Below are 9,603 nucleotides of genomic sequence, written 5' to 3'. Positions count from 1 at the left end.
ACGGAGTCAGAATAGCAGACAGATAAAAAACATATATCGTGGCTGACGGACAGAGACGAAGAGTGGAAAAAGTTAAAATTTCAATTCACTACAGCACAGAATACACGGCGCTGTCAGTGACACGCCAACTGCTCATATTAGCTGGATCTAAAGAGTTTTTGTGAAGCAATAATTGTTCCCAGCCTTAAAGATCCAGACAGACAACGAACAATTGTGTAAGAGTGAGGGACAATAAGTTGGCGTACAAATAAAGGTTTTTAGTATACTCGATTTTCAACTCCCTTTGTAGAGAGCTTCCTTGTTTATTTCCTCAGGGACAAGTCACCGAGGTCACCTTGTTTCAAGTGATAAAACACTCCTAAACGTCTAGGCTGGTAAACCGCCGCGGAATACGTCTTTCACCTTCATTGTCTCCGGCTGAACTTCTTAAGGTTGACGTGTAACCCGATAGCTTTTTATCTAAACTATTCGAATTTCTATTTTAAAAGGGTGGCTGGCATGCTTACCTGATGCAAAGTCATCAAGAAGAGTAAAGAGTGGCGGAGTTTATACCACGTAAACGCAAGCATGTTTTGCGTGTATACTAAGTTATAGATGCCGATGTTCATAGTTGACAAAAATCAAATTAAGCTGCCTTTGATGGCGGGTCAAGGTAATTTTATTCAGTGTTGTTTTCCGACCTTGCGTTTTGACGTTCCAGGTCTGAACACGATTAATTTCCGAAATGTTTTGCTACGAATGTGAGCCAACGAAGGTTATTTTCCTGTGTTCGGACAATTTAAAACCTTAGGGAGTTGGCGTTGTTGTGTTAAAGAACTGAAGAAGTCAAGTTTTTTTGCCACCGGTTCTGAAACAGTGCTACTTTCGTTTGGATGTGATATGCGAGGATAGATGTGTGTAACAGGGGAGTACTTCAAGTGCAGCTGGAAGCCTTGACATCGTTACAGGAACGGCCACGCAGGCGTATTAAGTGTCAATGCTACCGAGAACTGAACGAGGCGAAAACGGAAGCAGCTGTAAATGCCTGCAAACTTCAACTGACCAAATCTTTATATTTCTGAAATTCTAACCAACTGCATGACCGAAATGTTGTCAGATTTTCATCCAAAGCTGACTAAGAGCTAATGCTCAATAGATTGCTTTGTAGAAAATGGTGGAAGATATTGGCGAATGGTTTAATACAGCCTATACAAATATTAATCTAAAACAATTACAGTGCAACATATGCAATCTGTCCTGAATAATTTCAATGCTTTCTTACATCGACACAAAGTCCCGACAGAACTCGGTGTACTTCTTTACATTGCAGGTTGGCCTTGCCTCGATATATCAAGTCAATATTTGCGAATACTGCGAATATGTTGCGACAGACTTAAATGCCGAAGATATTTCCCTGTATTTGTTTGACGTCCATGAGATGACTTTCTTGTTGTTTTTCAAATTTGTTCATAGGTCAGTGTTGTTCAAATGTCGTTCGTACAACAGGAAGTTGACGTAATCATACTGTAAGGGTATGATTACTTTCAAGTATGTTTGTAGTCATTCTCAGAAAATTCAGAGTACAGGTCATTGACTCATAGTTTGCTTGATAGTTAACGTTGACAGATAAATGAATACTAGACTAGGTAATCCGAAACCCCGAAATCATGTTACTTTTCCACTTAGCTAAGGATACCATACCCTAGGAAACGTAATTTGCATGTTAAGAAATGACGTCATCGCAGACGGTTAAATACACCACCAGCGCAGCGCGCATCTGTTGTAGACAACATTTGTTGGCGGTTTGTGAACTGCGCTGCCAGGATCAAAATAAATCCTTCATTCTATCAAGTTTTCTTTTTCTTTCACGACGGCCTCTTCTGGATCAAACTATCAAGTTGTAGGTACGTATGCCTAGTTGTGACCGGATTTCACTCGGAACCAGCCTTGCTCTTTCAAATTGGAGTCTGACACTCCTTTTGAAAACACGCAGCAGCAGTGAGTTCTGCAAAGCGTCACATCCAGAACAGTCTCGTCTGCCTGCGCCTGTCCGACTGTCGAACTTGAATCCTTTTGACCTTAGAAGAATTGATCCCATCGCCAAAGTACGATACGCCGCAGGTACGTGTAAACTCACTTGTTATTCACTAATTAAATTACCACTAAATCCAGACTTAAATGACAACAATCGTGCTATTAAAATGTTAAATGTTGATTCGAGAGAGCTCGAGGTCAACGACAATTATGATTGATTCTGTCCGTGAAACAACTTTAAATATTGTATATGTATGTATATATATAATATATATATATATATATATATATATATATATATATATATATATATATATATATATAACGATTAAAATATTGTGCATATATTATTATACTCATCAGTCAAATGCATATCTATATATACATATATACTCACACTCACATACGTACATACATGTATAAATACATATGCAATCAAAATGTGCAAACGAAACGCGATCAAAAATACTCAGATAAACACATTTTAGTAGCTTCCAATTATAGCACGGTGTAACGATCGTTTCACAATTTGAATGAGACCTTGGCTGCTAAAGGTAAACTGGAAATAGTTCATGAAAATTGTGGCGAATTCAAAAACTGGGCTGGCATTCGAATTCTGTCTGCACGCTTGGATCCACCTTTTGCCTGACATGCCCCTCAAATATGTAAGGAGAAGTTAGACAAAAATGTTGTCAGTGTCACTGCTTACGGGTCAAAGTTCACAAATATCATGATACTCCCAGCGCTCCATAGCTAGCGAATGTACGCGTCATCAAATTCCTTGACAATCCTATTATATTTCCACATGCCTTTCTTTCGAATTTTAAGTACCTCGATTTTAGTGGTGAGCCTCAAACTCGTCCAGATATATGGTTACAGAGTAAAACAGAATTGCGATGTTACGTCTTTGTAAAGATATAAAAGGGAACATAAACATCGATTCGGTCGATATATTAGGTAAGAGTGATCGCTGGCGTAGTATATCGATATATCGGTCTTAGGTCAAGGGGTCATGAAGACAAGACGATTAAGCTGAGCCTTAGACTTCAAGTTGCTCCAAGTCTGTTGGAATATAAATATTAAAATAGAATAAATTAAAGGAATAAGAAATTTATTAAAGGCTAAAGGAATAAATTCCAGCAGAGTGTTGCGTTACTAGTGGTAGGCTGTTTCATAGATCATAGGTTAACACGTTGGCCTGCCAGTAACTGCTGCCAAGACAAACCAAGCGACGGGGGCCAGTCTACTGCGTCTGCGAAATTTTACAAGAATCTTTGTGATATACAAAGATTACATGTATTCTCAACCAACTGCAAGGTGTTAAAGACCCTAACCCCCTCTCAAATGTAGGGTTCAAACTTCTCTCTGCAGTTGAGATGTCAGCTTATATGCAAGGAAGATTTTTCAAGTTCTGAACGTGCTTTTTCATCAATTGAGTATAGTCAGTCAATTGACTACAATAGGTCCCTTACAGCATCGGTGTTGTGTGTACTTTTTGTTCGTCTGCAGTGCTTGCGATAAACATCACAAAGACTGTAAAAAACTTGGCGCGAAGGGAAAAGACGGCACCGCGGGAAATTCATTCCACAAAATTTTCACGTAGTAATTTTTTTGTTTTGGAAATTTGAGTGACCGTGGTCCAAGTCGCCTAGACGGACTCATCGGCGCCTCAATCGGGGCCTGTCGGGAATCGTACATATATGCTTCCCCGTACTGTATGAAAGCACTCCACTGAAAGTCTAACGTCTAATCAAAATCATACATACCGTAATACGTAGAAATATTACTTAAGTTTTACTTGGGACTCAATGATATTTCAACATGATCTTCTTGGGGGTATAAGAAATCCGTCAGCACTTGAATACATTCCTTTTTTCCTAGATGTACAAACAATGGCTTCATTGGCCTGTACTCGGGGTCACTGTTGCGGCACATTTTGACCCCATTTAGATCGCATTTACTTAGCTGGCTGTTGATGTAAATATCGGACAATCCAGTCTTTGTTTGGGAGTACATGTCAGTGTCCGAAAAGAGCGACAAGAATTATGATTCCGTTTACACTTCTCTCACATAAAGTAGACCCGACTAGAGGAACTATTAAAAACACCCTATATGAGTAGTTGCCGATCAACACCATGGTGTGCGAATGATTACATACTGTATACGAAACACTATCGCACACAATCCTCAACTTTTACAACCCACGCCCCTATGCCTCGTCTTGTCCGAAGTCTTAACCAAGGACCGCTGAGCAGTGCACCATTAGATCTTGGACACCAATAGTCTGAGTCGGGACGTATAATTTTTTTCACCCATAAACATTATACGGTTCGGCAAAGCAGGGTTTTTTTTTAGAATTCCACGTCCAGTTTCTAATGACGTGAATATTTTTGCAATGAATGAATTCACGGAACTAAATGAGGATAATGAATAAATGACTTAATTTATGACTTTATCATCCATTGAATTATCCATCCATCCATCCATCCATCCATTCATTAATTCATTCACTCATTCGTTCACTTCTCAAACGCTAGCTATATTCCCTGTGTTAGCGTTGGAGAAAATACTGTCAACAGGGATGGATCGGGACTTACGGACCAATTCTAAATTTTAACGTAATGTACGCGAAAGCGCATATCTGTGTCATTTGGCTAGCAATTACTGCAGATCAGATGTCGCGCCGGTTTCAAATATTTGCGAATAGCATTACCAAAATCGATGCATCGACGCCTTAATATTAAGTTGTTTCACTTTCGTGATGCGGGCATGTCGACGCAAATTTATCAAGAACCGCTAACAACTGCACGAAATTCCGATTTTTTATCCCACAACTCGCATCATCAATAGCATTTTATTTCCCTACATTTGGCAGTGAAGTAGGTAAAACAATTTCACTCAGTTTGGATTTTCCAGGGATAGGCAAAACCTGCCGTAAGGACCGAGCTCTGAAGTAGATTTATTTTTCTCAAGCTTGGGTCAAATTTCTGCCATGACAGATATAAGAATTGTGTTCATGCAGAAAAAGGACAATGTTCGGAACGTCGCTTTTGTAAGCAACCAGATCTAGAAATTCGGTAGTGACCATATCACCAACCACATTCTTCACAACGGCTGCTTGGCCGGTGTATGAACCTAAACGGTCCCGCTCGATTTGTTGTAATTAGAGAGCGAGAGAGAGAGAGAGAGAGAGAGAGAGAGAGAGAGGAGAGAGAGAGAGAGAGAGAGAGAGATTGGTGGAGTATTGCAGAAAAGACAGAAGACTGGTGTAAAAGCGAACACGATTCCGATACCGTGATATTACACACTGATTGTGTCATAGGTCATAGGTCACAGAGAGCAAATGTTAGTGAAAATAAAGATGTAAAGCCTCGGGCGACACACAGTTCAACGAAATGTAGATATTGTATGACATGTACCGTCAATTGAAAACATAATAAAGTAATGACTCACGTTTACGATATGGTCCACTGTAACCCTAACACCCCTATTTTCAAATGTAAAAGTCCACCTTTGCCAGACGTCAAACACAGTTGAAGGGTAAACGATGCATTTGGTTGGAACGCCATAAGAGAATACGACGTTGAATCTTTCTACCTCTGAACAAGTGTACTTTTGTTTATTTTGTAGACGTGTTGCAATCAGACTTAAGTATCGTCTGGAGAATTTAGTACAGAGATCTTGACCCGTGGCTGTTTGTTTTATACCATAAGGTCACGTGTCATGATCGGGATATTATCGCTTTGCACGTTGCCGTCGTCCTGGTGTCCGGTTTCGCTTCCTCGGCTATTTTCGGTTTCCCAACACTGGCGGTGTTAGCCTGACCTGTTTGTTTGAATTTCGTGGGAAAATATTATTCAATTAAAAAGGCGGCTAAATTATTTCGGCTACGTAACGACCGTCTTTTTAGAACCAGACGTACCAAAAACACTTAAAAATTACAATGTTTTGACAACAACGCATATTGCGTGACATGAAAGTCCGTCCGCCAATGAAATATAGAAACCATAGAATGGTAATTAATATTACTGGCATGTGTAATCAAAACAATTGACGGTAATTCTTAGAGGGACGAAGTCGGCCACTTTTCATGAATTTTGTTTGATACGAGATACTAATATTGTTTGACGTGTTGAAAGATACTGAATAAATGGGTGACCATGCATATATTCGACCCTGGTTTTAGATACGACACATGAAACTATCGCGATAATATGAATGGTCATTACCATTAATTCATTTTTGCAATGGTTCCATTTAATTTGTCTAAAACCTGGGTCGAATATATGCATGGTCACCCATTTATTTAGTATCTTTCAACACGTCAAACAATATAAGTATAGTATCTCGTATCAAACAAAATTCATGAAAAGTGGCCGACTTTGTCCCTTTAAAAGTACAGAGCCGCTCATTTTTTGAACATAACTTTTCAATTTTGCGTGATATCGGTATAGGGTCAACGCCATCACTGTTCATAATCGGAATATGCTATGGAAATGTGTTTTCAATCACACTTGAAGCATGTGTAGAGAGAGAAAAACGACAACAATTTCTCTCTCGGCCAAGAATATGTGTCAATGAGCTACGGTCTGCTACGACGATTTACGATATCTCGGGTTGCACGTACAAGGGGCTTTATAATTTGACGAAAATATTATACACCACTCATTATTTGTGTCGATTGGTGATTTTAAGAAAACTACCAAAAAGGGCGATATTTTCTTTTGATAACTTATACACGTGTAGTTTGTTTCCAAAGAGGCTTCTATAAACTAAACGTTCTTGCTGGATATGAAACTTTTACAACAACGCTATCACATGCACTGGGTGAAAACATACATGACGTAACGACTGCGCAAGACATATATAGTCTGGTGATTATTGCTCATTTCCGTTTACTTTCACATCTTCGTTCATATATCAAAAAATGCACATAATACGGTTCATCAAAACAATAAATTCATGATGAATGAATTGTGAAAATAATTAAAATCGCACAAATTAGTTGCACTCATTGGTTGGATAGCAATGACAGTTATCATAGTTTCGATACTGTCACGGGAAATCCTGACTGATATGTCTAGCCGTATTCCAATCGCTTCATAAAAGAATATTGGATGGATGGAAGGATGGACGTATGTATGTATGTATGTATGGATGGATGGATGGATGGATGGATGGATGGATGGATGGGTGGGTGGGTAGGTGGGTGTGTGTGTGTGTATGTGTGTATGTATGTATGTATGTATGTATGTATGTGTTTGTTTGTGTATGTGTATGGTATTTTCGATGTCTAGCTTGAATTGACTCTTATAAACAAACTATCTATCTATCTATCTATCTATCTATCTATCTAAATCTGTCTGCTTCTGTCTTTCTGTCTGTCTGTCTGTCTGTCTGTCTCCCCCTCTCTCTCTCTCTCTCTCTCTCTCTCTCTCTCTCTCTCTCTCTCTCTCTCTCTCTCTCCACTTTACAATCTGGTAGTTTCCATGCAACCATTAACAGTTAAGAGGTTCAGGGTCACAAGACACGCTGAATTCAATTATTATAACTCTCCATAACGTAATTGCATTATAGTAGTCAGCTGTCACCGTAGTGCTATGTCGATGTGATGAAATATACGTTCACGTGTTGAAGTCATAACAGGTAAATTGTTTTTTCTCCATATTGCCAGGTTCGCCGGCCTCCGAAGCAGCAGTTTGTCGTCATTCGATATCTTGGTGGCGTGACCTCATGATCTCGAGTTAACACGGCGTTCCGATCCACTGGTACAACGGTCGTCGCAGAACCAGAGTCACGTGGGCGGTGGATAAGAGGCAAATTTCCCTTCCATCGTCGGAAATCTTAAGCGAAGAAATTACACTGCTGGGGCAGCAAGTTGGCAGTGCCTTTCTCAGGACTGTGTTGTCAAAGTCCTGCTAATTTCTTGTTGTCGTTTTTTTCGACGTGCTTCCAATATGGCTACAGCGGAGCTGGAAATGAGTTCACCCGAAGGCGAGATGCCAGGGCCCCATCCGTTAATTTCTCCGTATGGCGAGCGGTTATCAAAGTACCATACAAAGACGGAATACCCAAGACCGTTCGTGCCTTCGAAAAGAAAGCCAAGGCGCCGGCTAGAGAGGTACAAGACACAACCCATTACTTTTGCGGAGATAAAAGAGGTTGATGAAGATGACAACATCGAGAAAGACCCGAAGAGCCCCAAAAGTCCGACGGCTGAAGAGTTGAAGTGCCCGCAAAGAATGGAAGCTCTGAACGCTGCCATTGCTAGAACATTCGATAAAAGCAAACTTGGTGAGCCAGCCGTGGCTTACAGGCGGCAGCCTAGTTTACATCGATCAGCGGAGGTTTGATGTCTTTTGTTTACTGGGGAACAATAACAACTTGTCCAGAAAATAATGTTTACAACGCCTCGTGTGGAGGATTGTACTGAACGCAGAAAAAAATATTGAGGCGCGGTATGGGATTTACCATTGCAGATATCCATGACGCAGTAGTTATTATCTTCTTTTAAAAAATGTAGAGCAGTGTGTAGAGACATATTCCGGATTTGCGTCTGGGTTTGATGAACTGACGCGCATAAACAAAGAAACGACAACTACAACGTGACTATTGTGCCAATGAGATAAGGAAATGGTTTCGGTGGAACAGACTAGAAAATGTGGAATACACAAATTCGGCTTGCAAGAGGAAGACACGAGCTACTTTGCATAAACATCAGAGAAATTAACATTCAAGAGGACACAACATATGCAATTCATGGTGCTTGAAAACGTAGTTCTTAATCGTAGAGACATCTTGCGATTTTTTTTGTAATTTAATATACGTTTTTTCCATACAGTGCCTTGTACAAGTGATTTCGGATAGCTACACTAGTATGACAGTCTGATCGATGAAGAGTAGGTGAAATTTTTTATAAATTTGCCATTTTGAAATCGTATTTTTGCCTTATTTTATTTTGTGGGATTACAAAGCGTTACTGAAAAAATACTTTTCAATCAGTCATGCATAATGTAAATCACAATCACACGATATTTACTGAGTGAAGTGCGTGCAACACACAATAGACATTTGACCTGTGATAAATTAATTTATCTGTGATTTTCATTTTTCAATTTTATCATTCAGTTTGCTAGTTTTCTGCCTTTGATTTTACACCTTTTCACGAAGTTTTGTGCCTTTTTGCCCAGTATCTGATAAGAGAATTTTCCTCAAGGCTAATTGCACGTCTTTGAAATTTTAATTTGTGGGCTCCATATCTTCACGTTCCATATCGCATATCTTTATGTCTGTCGAGGGATGTCTCTAATGCAATCATCCTGTGGAATATTAAATGTAGCATCGCATTCTTGATAATTTGTGGCGGTGATATTAGCTGTGATAGTTCACAAATTGTCGTCCATGATTGAAGCGGGAACTGTTCGCGGCAGTCCGCAAAACAAATATGGCCTCGCAGCTTTATGTTTGAAGTGTCTATACACAACATGTGGCCATCAATCAGTTCAGATTTATGATTTGTTATGACAGAAAGCTCAAAAATAGGTCAGAAAAGTGTTAAGTAATGCTTCCCAGACCCCTGCTTTTTTGTTC

At 39.6% G+C, this 9,603-nt stretch overlaps 1 long non-coding RNA gene across 2 annotated transcripts; it reads left to right on the top strand.

Annotated features, from left to right (window-relative positions):
• Nucleotides 1-323: 323 nt before the first annotated feature.
• On the top strand, nt 324-9,369 carry LOC139128963 (uncharacterized). Of its 2 annotated transcripts, XR_011551469.1 has the most exons (3): nt 324-1,452; nt 1,878-2,100; nt 7,688-9,369. It is a non-coding gene; the product is annotated as an uncharacterized lncRNA (long non-coding RNA). The 2 variants fall into 2 exon arrangements; XR_011551468.1 differs by lacking the exon at nt 324-1,452 and having other exon boundaries at nt 1,721-2,100.
• The last annotated feature ends 234 nt before the right edge of the window (nt 9,370-9,603 follow it).

The sequence above is a fragment of the Ptychodera flava genome, unplaced genomic scaffold (assembly GCF_041260155.1).
Source record: "Ptychodera flava strain L36383 unplaced genomic scaffold, AS_Pfla_20210202 Scaffold_80__1_contigs__length_553813_pilon, whole genome shotgun sequence".
NCBI lineage: Eukaryota > Metazoa > Hemichordata > Enteropneusta > Ptychoderidae > Ptychodera > Ptychodera flava.
Note: the sequence above shows the minus strand (reverse complement) of the source record. Positions and strands in the feature narration are given on the sequence as shown.